This window comes from Microtus pennsylvanicus, chromosome 1, assembly GCF_037038515.1.
Source record: "Microtus pennsylvanicus isolate mMicPen1 chromosome 1, mMicPen1.hap1, whole genome shotgun sequence".
NCBI lineage: Eukaryota > Metazoa > Chordata > Mammalia > Rodentia > Cricetidae > Microtus > Microtus pennsylvanicus.
The window spans coordinates 79,990,376-80,012,687 of record NC_134579.1 but is presented as its reverse complement, the minus strand read 5'-3'; the positions used below and the strand labels follow the sequence as shown (position 1 = coordinate 80,012,687).

At 43.8% G+C, this 22,312-nt stretch overlaps 3 pseudogenes; 2 read left to right on the top strand and 1 right to left on the bottom strand.

Annotated features, from left to right (window-relative positions):
* LOC142839899 (diacylglycerol O-acyltransferase 2 pseudogene) overlaps positions 1-18,333 on the top strand; it is a 177,410-nt pseudogene extending 159,077 nt beyond the window's left edge.
* LOC142839886 (diacylglycerol O-acyltransferase 2 pseudogene) lies at positions 16,267-17,648 on the top strand (annotated as a pseudogene).
* A 1,484-nt stretch (positions 18,334-19,817) lies between the features above and the next one.
* LOC142845653 (Golgi to ER traffic protein 4 homolog pseudogene) lies at positions 19,818-22,043 on the bottom strand (annotated as a pseudogene).
* Between the last annotated feature and the right edge of the window lie 269 nt (positions 22,044-22,312).

Genomic DNA, 22,312 nt, shown 5'->3' with positions numbered 1-22,312 from the left:
CCTCCTCCCTCTCTTCAGCTAAGCTCCAGGAGCTCAGCACAGTGCTTGGCTCTGGATCACTACATTGGCTTCGATCAGTTACTGGATATAGGTTCTATGGTGACAATTAGGGTAGTCACTAATCTGATTATAGGGAAATGTCAGTTCAGGCACCCTCTCCACTATTGCTAGGAGTCTTAGCTGGGGTCCTTGTAGATTCTTGGGAATTTCCCTAGCACCTGGTTTCTCCCTAACCCCGTCATGTCTCCTTCTATCAATATATCTCTTTAATTGCTCTCCCTCTCTGTCTCTTCCCCAACTTGTCCATCTGGAGCCCTCGTGTTCCTATCCCCCATCACTTCTCTTCTACTCCCTTCCTCAGTTTACCCTGGAGATCTTAACTGTTTCCCTTCATGTATGTTCCTATTAAGGTCCCCCTCTTTACCTACCTTTGCTGGGGTTGTGGATTGTAACCTGACTATTCTGTGCTTTACATCTATATCCACTTATAAATAAGGTCATGCTGAGTTTGTCTTTCTGGATCTGGGTTACCTCACTCAGGATTGTTTCTTCTAGTTTCATCCATTTGGCACAAATTTTAAGATGTCATTGTTTTCCTTTTTACTTCTGAGAAATACTCCATTGTGTAAAGGTATTACATTTTCTTTATCCATTCTTTGAGGGGCATCTGTGTTGTTTCCATGTTCTGGTTATTATGAATAATGCTCATTCTTGTTCCATCAGTTACTTCATGATGGGTCTTTGTTGACAGTTGTGGTATTCACCAATCTGATTACAGGGGAAGGCCAGTTGAGGTGCCCTCTCCACTATTGCTAGGAGTCTTGGCTGGGATCATCCTATGGATTCCTGGGAATTTCCCTATCAGCATGTTTCTCCCTAAACCCACAATGTCTCTTTATACCAAGATATCTCTTTTGTTTCTCTCCCACTCTGTCCATTCCCCAACTTGACCATCCCATTCCCTCATGTTCTCATGCCCCATCCTTTCTCCTTTACCACTCCCCTTGCCTCCAGGAGATCTCATCTTCCCAGGGTGATCCCTCGTAGGGTCCTCCTTGTCACCTAGCTTCTCTGGAGCTTTGGATTGTAGTCTGGTTCTCCTTTACTTTTTATCTAGTATCCTATTATGAGTGAGTAATACTGTGTTCGTCGTTCTGAGCCTGGGTTACCTCAGTCAGGTTTTTTTCCTAGTTCCATTCATTTGCCATCCTGTGATTGACAGCATCAGATGCAGAGATTCACAACCAAACACCAGGCTGAGCTCTGGGAATCCAGTCCAGAGAGGGAGGAAGGAATATATGAGAAAGGATGTCAGGATCATAGAGAGAAAATCTACAGAGACAGCTGAACTGAGATTTTTGGAACATGTGAGCTCTAGACTGACAGCAGTGGAGCCTCCAAGGTACCAAACTAGGTCCCTGCATGTGGGAGACAGTTATGTAGTGTGGGATACCTGAGGAGCCCCTGAAAGTAAGACCAGGATCTATACCTGGTGCATGAGGTAGCTTGTCAGTGCCCATTCTTTATGGTGGGATGCCTTGCTCAGCCTTAATGCAGGGGGAGGGTCTTGGTCTTCCCTCAACTTAAAGGTCCATGCTTTGTTGACTCCCCCCAGGATCCCTTACACTTTGGGAAGAGTGCATATATATGGACTGGGCTTGGGGAGTCAAGGGGGACAGGAGAAGGTGTGGGAAGGGGAAATGTGGTTGGAATATAAAAATTAAAAGAATAAAAAAATTATAAAACCACAAATATTGCTGCTATGAACATAGTTGAGCAAATGTCTTTGTGGTATGATTGTGTTTCCTTTGGCTATATGCCCAGGAGTGGTCATGCTGGGTCTTGATGTAGATTGATTCTCCGTCTTCTGAGAAAGCACTACAATGGTTTCCAAAGTGGTTGTATAAACTTGCACTCCCACCGGAAATGAAGGAGTGTCCCCCTTACACCACATATTCTCCAATGTAGGCTGCCATCAGTGTTTTGAATCTTAGCCATTCTGACAGGTATAAGATGGTATTTCAGAGTCATTTAGGTTTGCATTTCCATGATGACTGAGGAGATGGAGCATTTCCTTAAATGTCTTTTTACCATTTGAGATTTTTCTGTTGAGAATTCTCTGTTTAGATCTGTGATGTGGGAGTGTCATATATCAATCTGTTGATTTCTTTGGCTAAGCAATAAAGAAACTGCTAGGCCCATTTGATAGGCCCACCCTTAGGTGGGTGGAGTAAACAGAACAGAACACTGGGAGGAAGAGGAAGTGAGGTCAGACTCCACAGCTCTCCTCTCGGGAGCAGAAGAGAGGCCATGCTCCGCTCTCCCAGGCAGGCGCACGCAATGAAGCAAGCCGCCAGGTCAGACATGCTGAATCTTTCCCGGTAAGACCGGTGCTCACAGATTATTAGAGATGGGTTGATTGGGATATCAGAATTAGCCAGTAAGGGCCAGAGCTAAGGGCCAAGCAGGGATGAAAAGAATACAGTGTCTGTGTAATTATTTCGGGGCATAAGCTAGCCGGGCAGGGCAGGCGGCTGGGGTGTTTGGGGACGCAGCCCCGCCGCCGCTCCATATTACTACAAATGACGCCCAGACGTGTGGCTAACTAAATCCACTTAAAAAACCTGAGAAGGCTTAAAAATAATGGAGAGAGAGTTTAACACAGATTTTTGCTGTTTGTTCATGGCGTGCCATAGAGAGATTTCCTGATTCAGCAACATGGCAGATTCCTGCTGCCATACAGAGACGTGTTTTCAGACTGCGTAGTGCTCTGCGTGTCAGATTTGGATGTAACTTGGATGAAAAGAATTTCTGTGCTGCACACTCAGCCTCAGAATTAAAGTGCTGAGTGCCGCTCCTACCTGGTGATGGAGCTAGCACAAAATGGTACGTCCTCCATTTTGAAATTTTCCTGACTCAGCAGCAGGAACAAACCTGTGTTGTTTTAAAAATGCCGGCTTTCTGGGCTGTCCTGCCAGGGCAAACACTGACTGTTTGAGGCAGGAGGGCCAGCTACAGAGAGAGGACTTGAGTGTTGTCTGTTGTAGCTCGCTGGCTGGCAGAGACCTTGCAGCCAGTACCTCAACCAGGAGGCTGGAAAGCTAAGGAATGGACTGGATCTAGCTGGCAAAGCCACACCTTTAGTCCTACTGATATTGCTTGGTAAATTAAAGACTCATATGGTCAGAAAAACAAAGAGAGATATACAGTAAAGAGAGATTCAAAGACAAAATTTCTAAATGGTTTACTGTGTGTTAAAAATATATGCAAGCTGAAAGTTAAAGTTCTTAAAGCAAAAAACAAAAAAAAGGAAGAGAGTTGTTGTGTGTCTTAGTACACACCTTTAATCCCAACACTTGGGAGGCAGAGGGAGATAGACCTCTGTGACTTCAAGGTGTGGTAGCACATGCCTTTAATCCCAGTGCCTAGAAGGCAGAGACAGGCGGATCTCTGAGAGTTCAAAGACAGCCTGGTCCACAGATATGCGCTCAAAAAGCAAAAAGTTAACTTAGGAATGTCTCAGCTTAGATTCTTAAGCGCCTAATGATTTAAAGGCACAAATCAAAAGTGCTCCTGGATAGTAAAAAATTGCAGATTCACAATAGGACAGATTCAGACCACTGAATGAGTCACACTGTTGGATGAATGTACGTAGGCTTGGGAGAGAGAAGAAAAAGAATATAGAGAATAAAGTTAATGGTTAAAAAAAAAGTAAAAGTAAAGTCCTTAAAGAGACAGAATAAAGTAAAGTGATAGAGTAAAACTAAGCCGCGTAAAAATGAAAAATTCACAAAGAGTCTGGATTATGTACATTGTGTTTTCTTTAAAATTTTTGACTGTGAAGGAGCTAAGTACAGAGAGACATTTCATTATATGGGCTGTCAAGTGGAACCAGAACGGATATCATGAGGGTATGATTTCAGAATTTGGATCTAAGGATATGATACTTTGGAAAAGAGATTCTTCTTTTGTTTTCACAGAGGATGAGACTCTATGGATTTCTTCTATTCCGATTTGGTATGATGGACCACGTCCTCCTGAAGGGTTGCTGTGAACATCTTCAGAAAATTGCTTTGCTATACTGCCAACTGAGATGAAACTAGCACCCAGGTTATACCATGAAAGACCTAATTAACGACGCCCCCATTCAGCAGGAAGCAGTTTGGAGAGAAAAAACTGCGCCCATGTTCCCAAATATAGTTTATAAATGTTCTTTTACATTTAAAGGGGGAAATGATATAGGTATGAATAATTTGTATTGATAGAGATTTACGGTCAATTTTGTTACATGTATAAATGCTTCTGATGTAATTTTTACTTGATAACTGTTTTGTTATATGTAATTTTGCTATGTTAAGGTTAAAGCCTTCCTTTTTTTTGTTTAAACAGAAAAAGGGGAAGTGATGTGGGAGTGTCATATATCAATCTGTTGATTTCTTTGGCTAAGCAATAAAGAAACTGCTAGGCCCATTTGATAGGCCCACCCTTAGGTGGGTGGAGTAAACAGAACAGAACACTGGGAGGAAGAGGAAGTGAGGTCAGACTCCACAGCTCTCCTCTCGGGAGCAGAAGAGAGGCCATGCTCCGCTCTCCCAGGCAGGCGCACGCAATGAAGCAAGCCGCCAGGTCAGACATGCTGAATCTTTCCCGGTAAGACCGGTGCTCACAGATTATTAGAGATGGGTTGATTGGGATATCAGAATTAGCCAGTAAGGGCCAGAGCTAAGGGCCAAGCAGGGCTGAAAAGAATACAGTGTCTGTGTAATTATTTCGGGGCATAAGCTAGCCGGGCAGGGCAGGCGGCTGGGGTGTTTGGGGACGCAGCCCCGCCGCCGCTCCATATTACTACAGATCTGTACCCCATTTTTTAATTGGATTATTTGGTATTTTGATGTCTCATTTCATGAGTTCTTTATGGGGCTGGTGAAGACCTTTTCCAATTCTGTAGTCTGCATTTTATCTTACTTACCATGTCCTTTGCCTTACAGAAGCTTCTCAGTTCCAGGAGGTCCTGTTTATTGATTCTTGCTCTCGGTGTCTGTGCTACTGGTGTTTTATCTAGGAAGTGATCTCCTGTGACCATGTGTTCAAGGCTACTTCCCACTTTCTCTTCATTTAAGTTCCATGTAACTAGATTTATGCTGAGGTCTTTGATTCATGTGGACTTGAGTACTGTGCGTGACAATAGATATGGTTCTATCTGCATTCTTCTACATGTTGACATCCAGTTATGCCAGCACCATTTCTTGAAGATGCTTTCTTTTTTCCATTGTACAATTTTGTCTTCTTTGTCACAAATCAGATTTTCATAGGTATGTGCATTAATATCAGGGTCTTCACATGATCTATCCCTGACACATGAGTTAGCTTGTTGGAGCCCATTCCCTATGGTGCGTGCCATTGTGAGCCTTAATGTAGGATGAAGCGGCATGGTACTGCCCAATCTGAATGTACCAGACTTTGTTGGCTCCTCATGGGATCCCTTACTCATTGGTAGGAGTGGATGGGGAGTGGGCTGGAGGAGAGGGGGGGGCAGGAGGAAGGTTGGGAGTTCGGACTGTGATTGGAATGTAAAATAAAGAGAAAAAGAAGAAAACGTGAAAGAATAAAAATAATATCAGGGACTTTAATTCTATTTTTTAAATTGATTTTTGTTGGTTGAGCTCTATATTTTTTCTCTCCTTCCCTCCCTGCCTCTCACCTCTTCTTCATCCTTCTCCAAGGTCCCCATGCTCCCAATTTACTCAGGAGATCTTGTATTTTTCTATTTCTCATGTAGATTAGATCTATGTATGTCTCTCTTAGGGTCCTCATTGTTGTCTAGCTTCTCTGGGATTGTGATTTGTGGGATGGTTTTCTTTGCTTTATGTTTAAAAAGCAATTATGAGTGAGTACATATGATAATTGTCTTTCTGGGTCTTGGTTACCTCATTCAAAATGATTTTTTCTAACTCCATCCATTTTCCTGCAAAATTCAAGATGTCATTTTTTTTCTGTTGAGTAAATGCAACACATTTTACTTATCCATTCTTTGATCAAGGGGCATTTAGGTTGTTTCCTGGTTCTGGCTATGACAATGCTGCTATGAATGTAGTTGAGCACATGTCCTTGTGGCACAACTGGGCATCCTTTGGATATATACCCAAAAGTGGTATTACTGTTATCTTGAGGAACATTGTTTCCTAATTATGTGAGAAATCACCATACTGATATCCAAAGGGGCTGTACCAGCTTGCATTCCCACCAGCAATGCTGGAGTGTTCTCTTTACCCCACAACCTCTCCAGCATAAGTTGTCATCAAATTTTTTGATCTTAGCCATTCTTACAAGTATAAGATGGAATCTCAGAGTTGTTTTCATTTTCATTTCTCTGATGACTAAGGATGTTGAACATTTCCTGAAGTGTCTTTCAGCCATTTTAGATTCCTCTGTTGAGAGTTCTCTGTTTAGGTCTGTACTCCATTTTTTAGTTGGATTCTGTGTTCCTTTAATGACCAATTTCCTGAATTCTTTGTATATTTTGGAGATCAGACCTCTGTCTGATGTGGGGTTAGTGAAGATCTTTTCCTAGTCTGTAGGCTGTCGTTTTGTCTTGTTGATCATGTCCTTTACTTTACAGAAGCTTTTCAGTTTCAGGAGGTCCCATTTATTAATCGTTTCTCTCAGTGTCCATGCTACTGGGGTTATATTTAGGAAGTGGTCTCCTGTGCCAGTGTGCAAAAGTGTACTTCCCACTTTCTCTTCTCTAAGGTTCAGTGTGGCTGGCTTTTTGTTGAGGTTTTTGATCCATTTGTACTTGAGTTTTGTACATGGTGATAGATATGGGTGTATTTTTATTCTTCTACACGTTGATATCCAGTTACACCAGCACCACTTGTTAATTATGCTTTCTTTTTTCCATTTGATATTTTTTGCTTCTTTGTCAAAAATCGGGTGTTTGATTTAGTATGTAATTCTCTTTCCTTGTTGTACCTTTCTGTGGTTTGGGTATCCAAATAACTGTAGCTTCATAAAAGAAGTTTGACAATGTTCCTTCTGTTTCTATTGTGTGGAATATTGTGAGGAGTATTGGTACTAGCTTTTCTTTGCAATTCTGCGAGAATTCTAGACTGAATCCGTTTGGTCCCGAGGTCTTTTGGCTGGGAGACTTTAATGACTGCCTCTACTTCATTAAGGGTAATCAGTCTGCTTAAATTGTTTATTTGATCTAGATTTAATTTTGGTATATGGCACCTATCCACAAAAATGTCAATTTCTTTTAAATTTTCCAATTTTGTGGTGTACATGTTTTTGAAGTATGACCTGATGATTCTCGGATATCCTCAGTGTCTCTTGTCATGTTCCCTTTTCATTTCTGAGTTTGTTTATTTGGATATTCTCCCTCTGCTTTTCGGCTGGTTTGGATGAGGATTTGCCCATTCTTTTTATTTTCTTGAAGAACCAACTTTTTGTTTCTTTGATTCTTTATATTGTTCACTTTCTGTTTTATTGATTTCAGTCCTCAGTTTGATCATTTCCTGTCATTTACTCATCCTGGGTGCACTTATTTCTTTTTGTTCTAGATGTTTCAGGTGTGATGTTATGTCACTGGTATGAGATTTCTCCAAATTCATTATGTATGTATTTAGTGCTATGAGCTTTCCTCTTAGCACTGTTTCCATACTGTGCCATAAATTTGGGTATGTTGTGCATTAATTTTCATTGTATTCTGGGAAGTCTTTAGTTTCTTTCTTTATTCTTCCTTGACCTAGTGATATTTTAGATGAGCATTATTCAGTTTCCAAGTGTTTACAGACTTTTTGTAATTTGTTTTATTGAATTTTAACTTTACATTATGGTGATCTGAGAAGATACAGGTGGTTATTCCAATTTTTATATATCTGTTCAGATTTGTTTTGTGACCAAGTAAGTGGTCTATTTTAGAGACATTTCCATAAGGTGCCGAGAATAGGGTATATTCTTTTGTGTTTGGTTGGAAGGTTCTATAGATGTCTGTTAAGTACATTTGAGTCATGACATCTGTTAGTTCCCTTATTTCTCTGTTAGTTTTCTGTCTACAGACCTGTCCATTGTTGAGAGTGGGTGTTGAAGTCTCCCACTATTAGTATGTGGGGTTTGATGTGAGATTTAAGCTTTAGTGATGTTTCTTTTACAAATGTGGCTGCCCTTGTATGTGGGGCAAATATGTTCATAATTGAGACTTCACCTTGATGTTTTCCTGTGATGAATACGAAATATTTTTTCTATCTATTTTGATAAATTTTAGTTTGAAGTCTATTTTGTTAGATATTAGGATATCTACGTCCACTTGTTTCCTAGGTCCATTTGCCTAGAAAATCTTTTCCTAACCCTTTATTCTGAGGTAATATCTGTATTTGAAGTTGAAGTGTGTTTCTTGTATGCCACAGGTCAACTCCTGTTTTCGTACCCATTCCGTTAGCCTGTGTCTTTTTATAAGTGAATCGAGTCCACTGATATTAAGAGATATTAATGACCAGTGATTGTTAATTCCTCTTATTTTGGTGGTAGTGTGTGTTCCCCTTCTTTGGGATTTGCTGGAGTGGGATTATCTAGTGCCTGTGTTTTTATGGTCGCAGCTAACTTCCTTGGGTTGGAGTTTTCCTTCATGAGCTTTTCATAGGACTTGATGTGTGGATGCATATTGTTTAAACCTGGTTATGTTATGAAATATTTGTTTTCTCCATCTATGGTGATTGAAAGTTTCACTAGGTAGAGTAGTCTTACTGGCATCTGTGGTCTCTTAGTGTCTGCATAATATCTGTCCAGGACCTTCTGGTTTTCAGAGTTAGGTATTATTCTGATGGGTTTGCCTTTATATGTTACTTGGCCTTTTCTTTTATAGCTCTTAATATTCTTTCTTCATTCTGTATGTTTTGTGTTTTGACTATTATGTTGTGAAAGATTTTTGGTTCAGTCTATTTGGTTTTCTGTAAATTTCTTGTATCTTTATAGGCATGCTTTTCTTTAGATTGGAAAAGTTTTCTAGTATGATTTTGTTGAATATATTTTATGTGCTTTTTGAGTTGAACTTCTCCTTCTATACCCATTGTTCTTAGGTTTGGTCTTTTCATGGTGTCCCACATTTCCTGGATATTTTGGGCTAAGCTTTTGTTAGATTTAGTGCTTTCTTTGACTGATGAGTCTAATTTCTCTATTGTATCTTCAGCACTTGAGATTCTTCCATCTCTTGTATTCTGCTGTTTATGCTTGCATTTGCGGTTCTGGATCGTTTTCTCACGATTTCTGCTTCTATAAGTTATTTATTTTAGTTTGAAGTCTATTTTTTCATTCTTTTTTCATTTTATTATCTCTATTTCAGTTTTCAAGTCTTGAGTAGCTCCTTTCAGATGTTTTGCTTGGTTTTCTTTAAGGGATTTGTTGATGCCTTCCAATTTTTTGTTTGTCTTTTCCTCCATTTCTTTGAGGGAATTTCTCATTTCCTCTTTACGCATTTGAAACATTCTCCTGAAGTTATTTTTTTTTAGGTCATTTTCTTCTGCTTCATTGATACTTGGTTGTTCAAGTCTTGTTGTAGGGTCACTAGATTTTACTGGTGTCGTGTTGTTCTTTGTTGTGTTGCCTGTGTTCTTACCTTGTCTACTCATCTTTTCCTCTAATTGGTGTTGTTGGGGCTGTCTGTGACTCTGGTGATTAATCTTCCTGGTTCCAGTGGATCCAAGGCTCAGATGGTTGTTCATCATGGTGCAGCCAGTGCTATGGTTCCAATTACTCATTGGTCACTCTGTGTTCCTGGAGGTTGCTAAGCACTCCCGGGGTTTGCACTGCTCCTGTGGAGTTTGCTCTTGTGGAATTCTTTGCTGTCCCAGGCCTGCTCTTGGCTAGGTCTCTGCCTCAGTCCTGTTCCTGTAGAATTCACTGCCTCAGGCCTGCTCTGGTCAAGGTCTCTGGCTTAGTCCTGCTCCTGTGGAGTTCAGCCTTTCCAGGTTCACTCCAGTACAGGTCAGTGTCTCAGTCCTGCCCCTGTGGGGTTCACTCACTCAGGACTGCTCTGGCCTAGGTTGTTGGCTCAAACCTGTTTCTGTTAAGTGTCCTTGGTCTGGATCTGCTCCTGCAGAAGTCCCTGGCTTGGGGTTGGTCCTGCAAAGGTCTCTGGCTCTGATCTATTCCCATAGAGGTCCAGACCCGTGTGCATCTGAACTTACAGAGGACCTGGCTCAGGCCTACTACCTTGGAGGTCCCAGACCAATGCCCAGATCTGCAGAGATCCCGGATCAGGCCCACTGCCTCAGAGGTCCCAGACTTATGCCTGGACCTGAAGAGGTCTCTGGTTTCTGCCTCCTGCCTTGAAGGTCCCAGACCCAGTCTCCTGGCCAGACCCAGAGAGGTCCTGGCTCAGGCCTAGTTCCTTGGAGGTCCCAGTCTCACATTTGGATCAGCAGGGGTCTTGGCTCAGGTATACTCCCTTGAAGGTCCCAAATTCATGCCCAGACTTGCAGAGGTCTCTGGCCCTGCTCCACTCATTCAGTGGTTGCTCCCCTATACCTGTTCTTGTGGAGTTTGCTGCCTCAGGCCTGCTCTCTACAAATTGTTTCTGAATTAGCTGTATCACCAGGGCAGGCTTGGCTTTTCCAACAGCTCCAACCCCTAAGAGTTTCTATTCAGTGATTTGGAGCCGGCCTCTCTCTGCTCCTCCATGCCTCGGCTCCCATCATCACCTTCAGGCCCATGTGGCCCCCTCAGGTCCTGAAATGCTGAGGGAGCAGGCCCAGGCCTAGCCACCAAGGTTTTCTTCAGTCACCTCAGCTGCCACCAATTCTTTCTTCTATGAGTTACCTTGGTCTTATCACAGCAATAGAAAAATAACTGATACTGAAGTTGGTACCAGAGAGTGGGGTATTAATAGTTGCTGACAGACCTAAGCTGGTAATAATTTTAGTTTGGTCTGGTTGGTTGGTTGTTGTTTTACTTTTTTGATGTGGAAGACTTTGGGACTTTTGAAAAGTGGTCAAATGCTGTATGTAGTGCTTAATGGGCCCAACTAAGATAGAGAACAAAGATGGTAGTGCCAAGAACTAAATACACATCCACTGCTGTTGGAGTTCTAAATGGGTATGGTCACTTGGAAATTACTGAGGAGAATCCTCAAAAAATAAAAAAAAATATCTACCAGATGACCCAGCTATACCAGTCCATGGCATGTGCCCAAAGAACTTATCATATGCTCTACAGATGTTTTCTCAGGCATGCTCATTGCTGCCCTATTCATAATAGCTAGAAAATGACAACCACCAAGGGTCCTACAATGGACAAATGGATATGAAAATGTGATCCATGGGCTCTATGGAATACTACTCAGCTATAATGAAAACTGACATCATACACTTTGCAGGTAAATGGATGGAACTTACTGAGTGTGGTAACCCAGACACAGAAAAAAATATATTACATGTTTTCTCTTATTGGAGGCTCCTAGGTCCAAACTTTCACATGTGAGTACATGTTCTGTTAAATAAAACAGAGCTAATTACCAGGATAGGGTGGATGTCTCCTTCACAAGAAGGTTGTTGGGGAGCCAAAGAGAGGGTAATGTCAGGGTAAGAGTGACCATAAAGGAGAAATGGAAAGGACTGCTGATTAGAGGGGAAGAGGGAGATAAATACAGAGAGGAGGGCAAAGGAAAATAGTATACTAGATATCTGGTAGCAGAAATGTGAAACATGGAGTTCTTAGAGAAGGGGAGAAGAGGAGAAGGAGGGAGGTTGGTTAATCAACCATAAGAATGTTTCAAAAATCCACAAAGAATCATACTATTAACTCTTTACCTAAACACACACACACACACACACACACACACACACACACACACACAAATATACGTGTTAGTCAGTATGTATAGAGATAGTGTTAGTGAGATTTTATCATATGCAAAGGCAGTCCTCCCCTGAGAACCAAAGGCCACCTAACTAAGGCGCCAGTGCCAGATATGAGAAGCTGTATTTGAGTTGTTGGTCAGAGCTCTCAAGAGACTCTTAAAACATACAGCCTAGTGATGTTGCCCTTTGTTCCCGCCCAGAGTGTAATTCCCTATTGATGAAGACACCAAACTGTTCAGAAAAAGATCCCTGAGACCTGTTAACTGAACTGACTTGAACATTCCCTTTCTGCAGTCTAACTTCCATGGTCATGCAAGCTTCACAAGGAGGAGACAACCTACACAATCTTTTTTTTTTAAAAAAAAAATGTTTCTAAAAATAATGTTTATTTGCGAATTAAAAATTAAGACATAACATAGTTTCTCTGTATATGTTGAAAAATTTCTTTCTTTTTTTAATTTAATTTTATTTTTAAATTGAGAAAAGGAGAAAAAAAATGTTTCCACCTCCTCCCAGCCTCCCATTTCCCTCCCCTTCCTCCCACCCTTCTCCCCCTCCTCCCACCCTTCTCCCCCTCCCCCCACTCCTTTCCCCCTCCCTCTGCAGTCCAAAGATCAGTGAGGGTTTTCTGCCCTGTGGTAAGTCCTAGGTCCTCCCCCTCCGTCCATATCTAGGAAGGTGAACATCCAAACTGGCTAGGCTCCCACAAAGCCAGCACATTACGTAGGATCAAAACCCCGTGCCATTGTTGTTGGCGTCTCATCAGCCCTCATTGTTCGCCATGTTCAGAGAGTCCAGTTTTATCCCATGCTTTTTCAGTCACATTCCAGCTGGCCTTGGTGAGCTCCCAATAGATCAGCTCCACTGTCTCAGTGGGTGGGTGCACCCCTCGTGGTCCCGACTTCTTTGCTCATGTTCTCCCTCCTTCTGCTCCTTATTGGGACCTTGGGAGCTCAGTCCAGTGCTCCAGTGTGGGTCTCTGTCTCTATCTCCATCCATCACCAGATGAAGGTTCTATGGTGATATGCAAGATATTCGTCAGTATTGCTATAGGATAGGGTCATTTCAGGTTCCCTATCCTCAGCTGCCCAAGGAACTAACTGGGGACCTCGGCTTGGGCACCTGGGAGCCCCTCTAGGGTCAGGTCTCTTGTCAACCCTAAAGTGGCTCCCTTAACTAAGAATTGTGGTTCCGTGCTCCCCTGTCCAACCTTCCTTTATCCCAATCCTCCTGTTTCCCCAAGGCCCCGCCTCCTTCCCTTCTAACTTTTCTCTCCCAATCTCCCCTTACCCCCATCCCACCCCACCCCCAAGATCCCAATTTTCTCCCCGGCAATTTTTTCTACTTCCCTTAGCCAAGAGGATAAGTATATGTTTTTCCTTGGGTTCACCTTCTTACTTAGCTTCTTTAGATTCAACTATTGTAGACTCCGTGACCCTTATTTATGGCTAGAAACCAATTATGAGTGAGTACATTCCATGTTCATCTTTTTGGGTCTGGGATACCTCACTCAGGATAGTGTTTTCTATTTCCATCCATTTGCATGCAAAATTCGAGAACTCATGTTTTTTTACCGCAGCGTAGTACTCTAATGTGTATATATTCCATACTTTTTTCATCCTTTCTTCCATTGAAGGGCATCTAGGTTGTTTGCAGGTTCTGACTATTACAAATAATACTGCTATGAACATAGTTGAACAAATGCTTTTGTCATATGATAGGGCATCTCTTGGGTATATTCCCAGGAGTGGTATTGCTGGGTCCAGGGGTAGGTTGATCCCGAATTTCCTGAGAAACCGAAACACTGACTTCCACAGTGGTTGCACAAGATTGCATTCCCACCAGGAATGGGTGAGGGTACCCCTTCCTCCACAGCCTCTCCAGCAAAGGCTATCCTTGGTGTTTTTGACTTTAGCCATTCTGACAGGTGTAAGATGATATCTCAAAGTTGTTTTGATTTGCATTTCCCTGATTGCTAAGGAAGTTGAGCACGACCTTAAGTGTCTTTTGGCCATTTGAACTTCTTCTGTTGAGAATTCTCTGTTCAGTTAAGTGCCCCATTTTTTTAATTGGGTTAATTAGCATTTTAAAGTCTAGTTTCTTGAGTTCTCTATATATTTTGGAGATCAGACCTTTGTCTGTTGCGGGGTTGGAGAACATCTTCTCCCAGTCAGTAGGTTGCCTTTGTGTCTTAGTGACAGTGTCCTTTGCTTTACAGAAGCTTCTCAGTTTTAGTAGGTCCCATTTATTCAATGTTGCCCTTAATGTCTGTGCTGCTGGGGTTATACATAGGAAGCAATCTCCTGTGCCCAACTGTTGTAGGGTATTTCCCACTTTCTCTTCTATCATTTTCAGTGTGTTCGGGCTGATATTGAGGTCTTTAATCCAATTGGACTTGAGTTTTGTGCACAGTGATAGATATGGGTCTATTTTCATTCTTCTACAGATTGTACAGCAAGCCGACAGCTAACATCAAATTAAACGGAGAGAAACTCAAAGCCATCCCGCTTAACTCAGGAACACGACAAGGCTGTCCACTCTCACCATACCTCTTCAATATAGTGCTTGAAGTTGTAGCAATAGCAATAGGACAACATAATGGGATCAAGGTGATTCGAATTGGAAAGGAAGAAGTTAAACTTTCGTTATTCGCAGATGATATGATAGTGTACATAAGCGACCCCAAAAACTCCACCAAAGAACTTTTACAGTTGATAAACAGCTTTAGTAATGTGGCAGGATACAAGATCAACTCCAAAAAATCAGTCGCCCTCTTATACACAAAGGATATGGAAGCAGAGAGGGAAATCAGAGAAGCTTCACCTTTCACGATAGCCACAAACAGCATAAAATATCTTGGGGTAAATCTAACCAAGGAAGTGAAAGATCTATTTGACAAGAACTTTAAGGCATTGAAGAAAGAAATTGAAGAGGATACCAAAAAATGGATGGACCTCCCTTGCTCTTGGATTGGGAGGATCAACATAGTAAAAATGGCAATTCTACCTAAGGCAATCTATAGATTCAATGCAATCCCCATCAAGATCCCATCAAAATTCTTCACAGAAATGGAGAGGACAATAATCAACTTTATATGGAAAAACAAAAAACCCAGGATAGCCAAAACAATCCTATACAATAAAGGATCTTCTGGAGGCATTACCATCCCCGACTTCAAACTCTATTACAGAGTAACAGTAATGAAAACAGTGTGGTACTGGCATAAAAACAGAAAAGTCGACCAATGGAATCGTATAGAAGACCCAGATTTTAACCCACAAACCTATGAACACCTCATTTTTGATAAAGGAGCTAAAAGTATACAATGGAAGAAAGAAAGCATCTTCAACCTACATAATCTTTACCCAGCTTGATACCTATGAACCCTCAACAATAACCAGCAGGGTATGATAACCCTACAAACTCACTATTGACAAACATACCTTAGTGCTAACCACAAGCCCTCCAATTGATTTTAAGACCCATACATCAAAAGGAATACCATACCTTGTAGGGGAAAACTACCTAACTACTCAATCCTAGAGAAATTATGGTTATTATAGGAAACTGTACAGCCACTAAACCAGAATAATCTGTAACAACTATAAACATGAATTTATACTCACTGATAAGTATAGTCATCATCCTTCATCAATGAACTTCCCTTTGCAACAGATGGAGACCACTACACAAAACCACAATCAATCAAACCACAGGGCTGTGTAGTCCACACTCCCACACCCCAGTGAAAGTTGAGTAAGAGGAGGTGGAAAGATTGTAAGGGACAGAGAGTCAGGGAGTACAGAGAATCAGGGAGTTTGCTGTGAGACTGTGCCTCCAAGTAATAACAGAAGCATTTCCCATAATGTCTCAACAACATGTATGGGTAGCAAAAACCCAAAGACTCAACCCTAAATGAAAACACCTCAACCAAAGAATGATGAGGGTAGGAGAAATAGTCTTCCTCATGAGGAGCACACACTTATTATTGGCGACCCAAAACCAATGGTCAAACCTAAAAACATGCATACAAAAAAGATTATATAGTCTGAGCAGTTTGTGTTTATGTATGTAGAAATATTTATGTACATAAATGAATGTGTGCAGGAGTGAGAAAAGAGGCCATGGTTTGAAAGAGAACAAGGCAGGGTACATGGGAGGATGAATTAAGGGTAAGGGAAAGTGATGTAAGTATAATCTCAAGAAATAATTTTTTTTAAAAAAATCACAAGGCTAGGCCGTGGCCGCGCTTCGCTGGCTTCTAGGCTTAACTGGAGTGGCAGCAGCTGCCTGCCTAGGCCTGGGCGCTGCTCCCCAGCTCCCCAAGCTCCGGCCCTGGCGGCCGGGGCATGGGCCAGGGGCGCGGCGGGAGGCAGCTTTCTGCAGGGCCCTGACGTGCACCAACTTCGGCATGAAGACCCTCATCACCGCCAACTCCGGAGTCCTGTGGGGTGAGCATTGGGCCGAAGCTGCCCTTAGAGAGAACAAGAATGGAGGATCTGCCCTGTCATGCGAGGGGTCTGGGCGATGGGGCACTGGCTCCAGCATCCTCGCGGCCCTCCAAGACATCTTTTCTGTCTCCTGGCTCAACAGGTCCAAGGTGGAAAAGCAGCTCCAGGTCATCTCAGTCCTATAGTGGGTCCTGTCCTTCCTGGTGCTAGGAGTGGCTTGCAGTGTTATTCTCATGTGCACCTTCTGCACCGACTGCTGGCCGTTAGCTGTGCTCTATTTCACCTGGCTGGCCTTTGACTGGAACACGCCCAAGAATGGTGGCAGGAGACCGCAGTAGGTGCAGAACTGGGCCGTGTGGCGCTATTTCCGAGACTACTTTCCCATCCAGCTGGTGAAGACGCAAAACCTGCTGACCACCAGGAACTATATCTTTGGGTACCATCCCCATGGCATCCTGGGCCTGGGTGCCTTCTGCAACTTCAGCATGGAGGCGACCGAAGTTAGCAAACAGTTTCCCAGCATAAGGCCCTACTTGGCCAAGTTGGCTGGCAACTTCCGGATGCCTGTCCTTCGGGAGTACTTGATGTCTGGAGGCATCTGCCCTGTCAACCAAGACACCATAGACTACTTGCTTTCAAAGAAGGGGAGTGGCAATGCTATCATCATCGTGGTGGGAGGTGCAGCCGAGTCCCTGAGTTCCATGCCTGGTAAGAACGCAGTCACTCTGTGGAACTGCAAGGGCTTTGTAAAGCTGGCCCTGCGCCTTGGAGCTGATCTGGTTCCCACCTATTCCTTTGGAGAGAATGAGGTGTACAAGCAGGTGATCTTTGAGGAAGGCTTCTGGGGCCGCTGGGTCCAGAAGAAGTTCCAGAAGTATATTGGTTTTGCCCCGTGCATCTTCCATGGCCGAGGCCTCTTCTCCTCTGACACCTGGGGGCTGGTGCCCTACTCCAAGCCTATCACTACTGTTGTGGGTGAGCCCATCACCATCCCCAAGCTGGAGTACCCGACCCAGAAGGACATCGACATGTACCACGCCATGTACATGGAGGCCCTGGTGAAGCTCTTTGACAATCACAAGACCAAATTCTGCCTTCCGGAGACGGAGGTGCTGGAGGTGAACTGACCCAGCCTGTGGGGTCCAGCTCCTGGAAGGAGCGACTGCGAATCCTTTTCTACCAAGTTCTCAAGTGCATCTTGCTCTGTAAATTTGGAAGCGTCATGGGTGTCTTGGGTTATTTAAAAGAAATTATAATTTGTTAAACCATTGCCATGTTAGATCTTTTGTAAGAAGGGGCGAGTCAGTATTTTAAGTTCTCACATCTAGTATGTCCTGCACAAGGTGGTGGCTGACATTTCTGGGCCTTGATGGTTTCTTATCCAGCCCCCGCTAGGGTTCCCCAAACAACAGACAGCTGGCCCTGCTGAACTAGGGAAGGACAATCCTTATGACTTGGCCACTTAGATAATCCTCTTTTCTCCAGGGATTCTCAAGAGGCAGAGGCCGTGTTTAGCAAACATCTCCATTCCCAACACCCTACATGTGACTGAAGGTCTGGTTCTTCTTGCCAAGGGGAGGATGCAGGGAACAGAGTTGGCCCCTTTGGGGAAGGTGGCAGATAGCATCTGGAGTCTCCTCTCTGCTCTTCACCCTACCCCTTTTCTCCAATCTGAGCCTATGCTGGCCTATATACTGTGCTAGGGACAAGGATGTCCCACAGGTACTGTCTTGGGTTATCTCGCTGCTGTTGGCTGGTTTTACTCTGAAGGCTGGCACCGTAGATTCAGCACAGCTCAGCAGTGGCTTGGAGCATGTTATTTCAGCCGCCTGAGCTCTCCTGAGCCACACCCCAAGTCTGGTGTGAGGAAGGGTCTCTCTTCTGTTCAAAAAAGGGCCTGGCTTTCGGTGTAGCACACTGGGTCCAGGACAGGAGGCCCCGTACCCACGCCTCACATGTGTGCCTTCCTGAGGCATTGGGCCAGGGAAGAGAGCTGCCCCCTCCTGTGTATTCTGTTTTCTTTCCATGAGATTGTTGTGCCATGTCACGCTTTTGTATATTCCTAGACTAATAAATGGAAACAAGAACAAAAAAAATCACAAGGCTAGACAGTTCTGAAATCTATGAGCCAGGAAACCCTAATAAAAGGGTTAAAATTCTAGATATATCTGGGTCAGAGAAATTAAACCAATAGATCCAAAACGTAAACAAACCTTTAGAAAAAAATTGAGAACTAATCAACTGACGACATAAGCCGTCCTTAAATCCCAGTTTATAGAGAATAGGACACATCTGCTTCCTTCCCTAGCAGCTGAGAGTGTTGTAATCCAGAAATTTTATTTATTTTATTTGTGAAAAATATGGAGTCTCCCTTTATAATCTGACTGGTAGCATGGGCGTTATCTGTGGTAATAGAGTTGGTTGCTCACTCCTGGATTCTTAAAATGGTTAAGTCCTAAACATTAGATTGCAAAATCACTCACCCAGAAAAAAATAAATACGACAACATGAAGGATATGAGAACCTACTACACTCTTTAAAACATCTGCAGAGCAGTAGCGTGGGGCTCATGGGGACCAGCGGGGCTGTAGCTTGAATGACTGATCTCTACCTCCTAGGAGAACATATTCTGTCCCTGAGAAGCTCATCATGATTAGAAAACAACTCTGTGTCCAAACAGAAATCAAACAAAAAAGCGCTCTCATCTGCAGGATTCAGGATCCTGCATGGCCCCCAGTAGTGAGTACCACTCCTCTGGCGTGCCATGGCAACAGTGAACACGCAAGAAGGGATACAGGTTACTGATACCAGCTGCCTGTCCCACTAGAGCCCTCCACAAGGAACCAGAGACAAGGACGGCACAGGATGCTGCAGCAGGACTTGTGCTTTATTGTGGGAGATATGAGGAACATCCGTGGGCAGCAGAAGCTGGGCTTTGTTCCTGGTCCTTACCACACAGCCCTTGACCTCTATACATAAATAGGGACAGACTCTGCACAGGAGGCCCCTCCAGCCCCTGAACAGGAGCCTACTGTGTAAGGGGCCTCATGCCATCCTGGCACTGAATCCGTCCCAGTGGTGGTGGTCATGGGCATCTCCATGCTGGCCAGGCAGCTTCCGTGCAGGCTGATGAGGCTTCTGCCATCCTAGCACTTGTCCCCATCCTCCTGCTCTGAGGAGTCCACGAGGCTGCTCAGCTTGTTCCCAGGTTGCCCTCTCTGGAGGAGGTCTGCTTTGGCAGCTCCCCTGTCCAGGTACACTTTGTACATGGGGTCCCCATGTAGGGAAGCAGGTGGTGCTCACTGTGAACACAGTCAGCTTGTCCACAGCCAGCAGCAGAAACCAGATGAAGTTGAGCAAGGATTGAAAGAAGGTCCCCTTGATGGACAGGACCTTCTGTGCGCACCTTGTAAAGACCCCCTGGGTACCTTTCTCTCTTTTTTTTTATAAAAGAAAATATTTAATTTGGATTATGGTTTCAGAGGGGGTGGAGTCCTAGTGGCAGCAATAGCTAAAACTTCACATCTTGATCTGTAAACAGGAGACAGAGAGGGGCACACACCAGGAATGGCATGAGTCTTTTAAAACCTCAAAGCCCACTGCCCAGTGGCACACTTTCTCCAAAAAGAAGACATCCTCAACCTTCCCAAGCATTTCCACAAATGGAGGACAAAATATTCAAACATGTGAGCCTGAGGGACTCATTCTCCTTCAAACCACCACAGTTCCTAAGTGAGTGGGGTCATACTCAGAAATACCTTACTAATCCTACATGTTGCAGTAGGCTTTCTGCCTTTCTTCTAGGAATTTCAGTTTTTGATTTTGTATTGAGGTATCTGATTCATGTGGAGTTGAACTTTGTACACAGTGAGAGATAGGACATCCATTCTTCTACACATATCTATTAAGTTTTGGTAACACCATTTGTTGATAATGCTATATTTTCCTCTATTGTGTATTTTTAGATTTTTTTTGTGAAAAATAGGTTTCTGTGATTCTGAAGATCCTCTTGGATAAGGGAAGTAGACAAAATTGCCTGGGAGAAAAGTGGGATCTTGGGGGTGGGGTGGGAAGGGGGTAAGGGGAGATGGGGAGAGAAAAGGTAGAAGGGAAGGAGGGGGGACTTGGGGAAATAGGAGGATCGGGATAAAGGAAGGTTGGATAGGGGAGCACGGAACCACAATCCTTAGTTAAGGGACCCACTTTAGGGTGGGCAGGAGAATTGACCCTAGAGGGGCTCCCAGGTGCCCAAGCTGAGGTCCCCAGTTAGTTCCTTGGGCAGCTGAGGATAGGGAACCTGAAATGACCCCATCCTAGCGCAATACTGACGAATATCTTGCATATCATCTTAGAACTTTCATCTGGCGAGGGATGGAGATAGAGACAGAGACCCACACTGGAGCACTGGACTGAGCTCCCAAGGTCCCAATGAGGAGCAGGAGGAGGGAGAACATGAGCAAAGAAGTCGGGACCACGAGGGGTGCACCCACCCACTGAGACAGTGGAGCTGATCTACTGGGAGCTCACCAAGGCCAGCTGGACTATTACCAAAAAAAGCATGGGATAAAACTGAACTCTCTGATCATGACGAACAATGAGGGCTGATGAGACGCCAAGGACAATGGCACGCAGTTTTGATCCTACGCAATCTGCTGGCTTGGTGGGAGCCTAGCCAGTTTGGATGTTCACCTTCCTAGATATGGACGGAGGGGGGAGGACCTAGGACTTACCACAGGGCATGGAACCCTGACTGCTCTTTGGTCTGGAGAGAGAGGGGGAGAGGAGTTGGGGGAAGGGGTGAGGGGGGGAGGAGGGGGAGAAGAGTGGGAGGAGAGGGAGAAGAGTGGGAGGAGGGGGAGGGAAAGGGGAGGCTGGGAGGAGGTGGAAATTTTTTTTTCTTTATTCTTCTTTTATCAATAAAAAAATGTTTAAAAAAAAAAGAGAAGGCTCACCGTTAAGAGTACTTGTGGCTCTTGAACAAGACTTGGGTTTACTTGCCAGAAGTCTAATGGAAGCTATTAGCTATCTATAACTCTAGTTCCAAGGGATACAACATCCTCTTCTGTTTTCCACAGGCACTGCATGCATACTGTGCAGACAAACATGTTTGTGAAACACCCATACACATTAAATGATAGAAATAAATCTTTATTAAAAAGAGCATTCTAATAAACGTTTTATGATGAAATAAATAATAAGAATAAATAAAATAAGAAGAAAAGAGAAACAGAATACAAAACTTCAGAATCACAGAAACCTGGGTACCTTTCTTGTTTTTCAAACAGAGAAACAGTTGTACACAGCCTGGGCCACGAACTCACCCACCCGCTTCAGAAGCCTTGTGTAGTGGAGTACCTGTCTGTCATGTTGGTACAGCCCTTGCCCTCAGTGGGGGGCAGGAAGTAATACTGAGACTTACAGTAGTATTGCAGACCCACAGCATGAGGGGCTGGTGGAAGCTGAGATGGCCCAGTTTCCCAGATCCTCCACTGGACCACTTCAGTTCTGGCCACCAACACTACTTGCTCTTGCGAATTTAGATCCGTCAAACTGAACACTGTAGCTGGCTCTACAGTTCTCTTATAGTTCATCAGCTATATATACCGTTACCTTCCCCAGGGATTCGAGTATCGGCAGGGTCAGGTCAGCCTGGACTGCTCTGCTGGCCATGACCGAAGAAGAGAAATACTCTTGAGTACCTGAGATCTCAGGATTCTGAATGTTTGTTTCTAGACATGTATCTGAAGAAGAGCATTCAGTACATCTCGTGTGCCTTGTGGTAGTTGCCCTTCAAATACTTGTACACAGTTTGCCCTCCATGTGGTGGGGGCATCTTTCTGGGTGATCAAAACCAATACCATGGGCCTCTGCAATGTTCAGAACTGGTGCTGTGGCAGGCGATGTTGGCGGAGCCTCCTTGCTCCCTTCCCTGTGGCCACTACATGCACTCTAACAGAACTGATTTGTTTTCTTAGCAGAAGCTACTATTGATGGCTACTTCCCCAT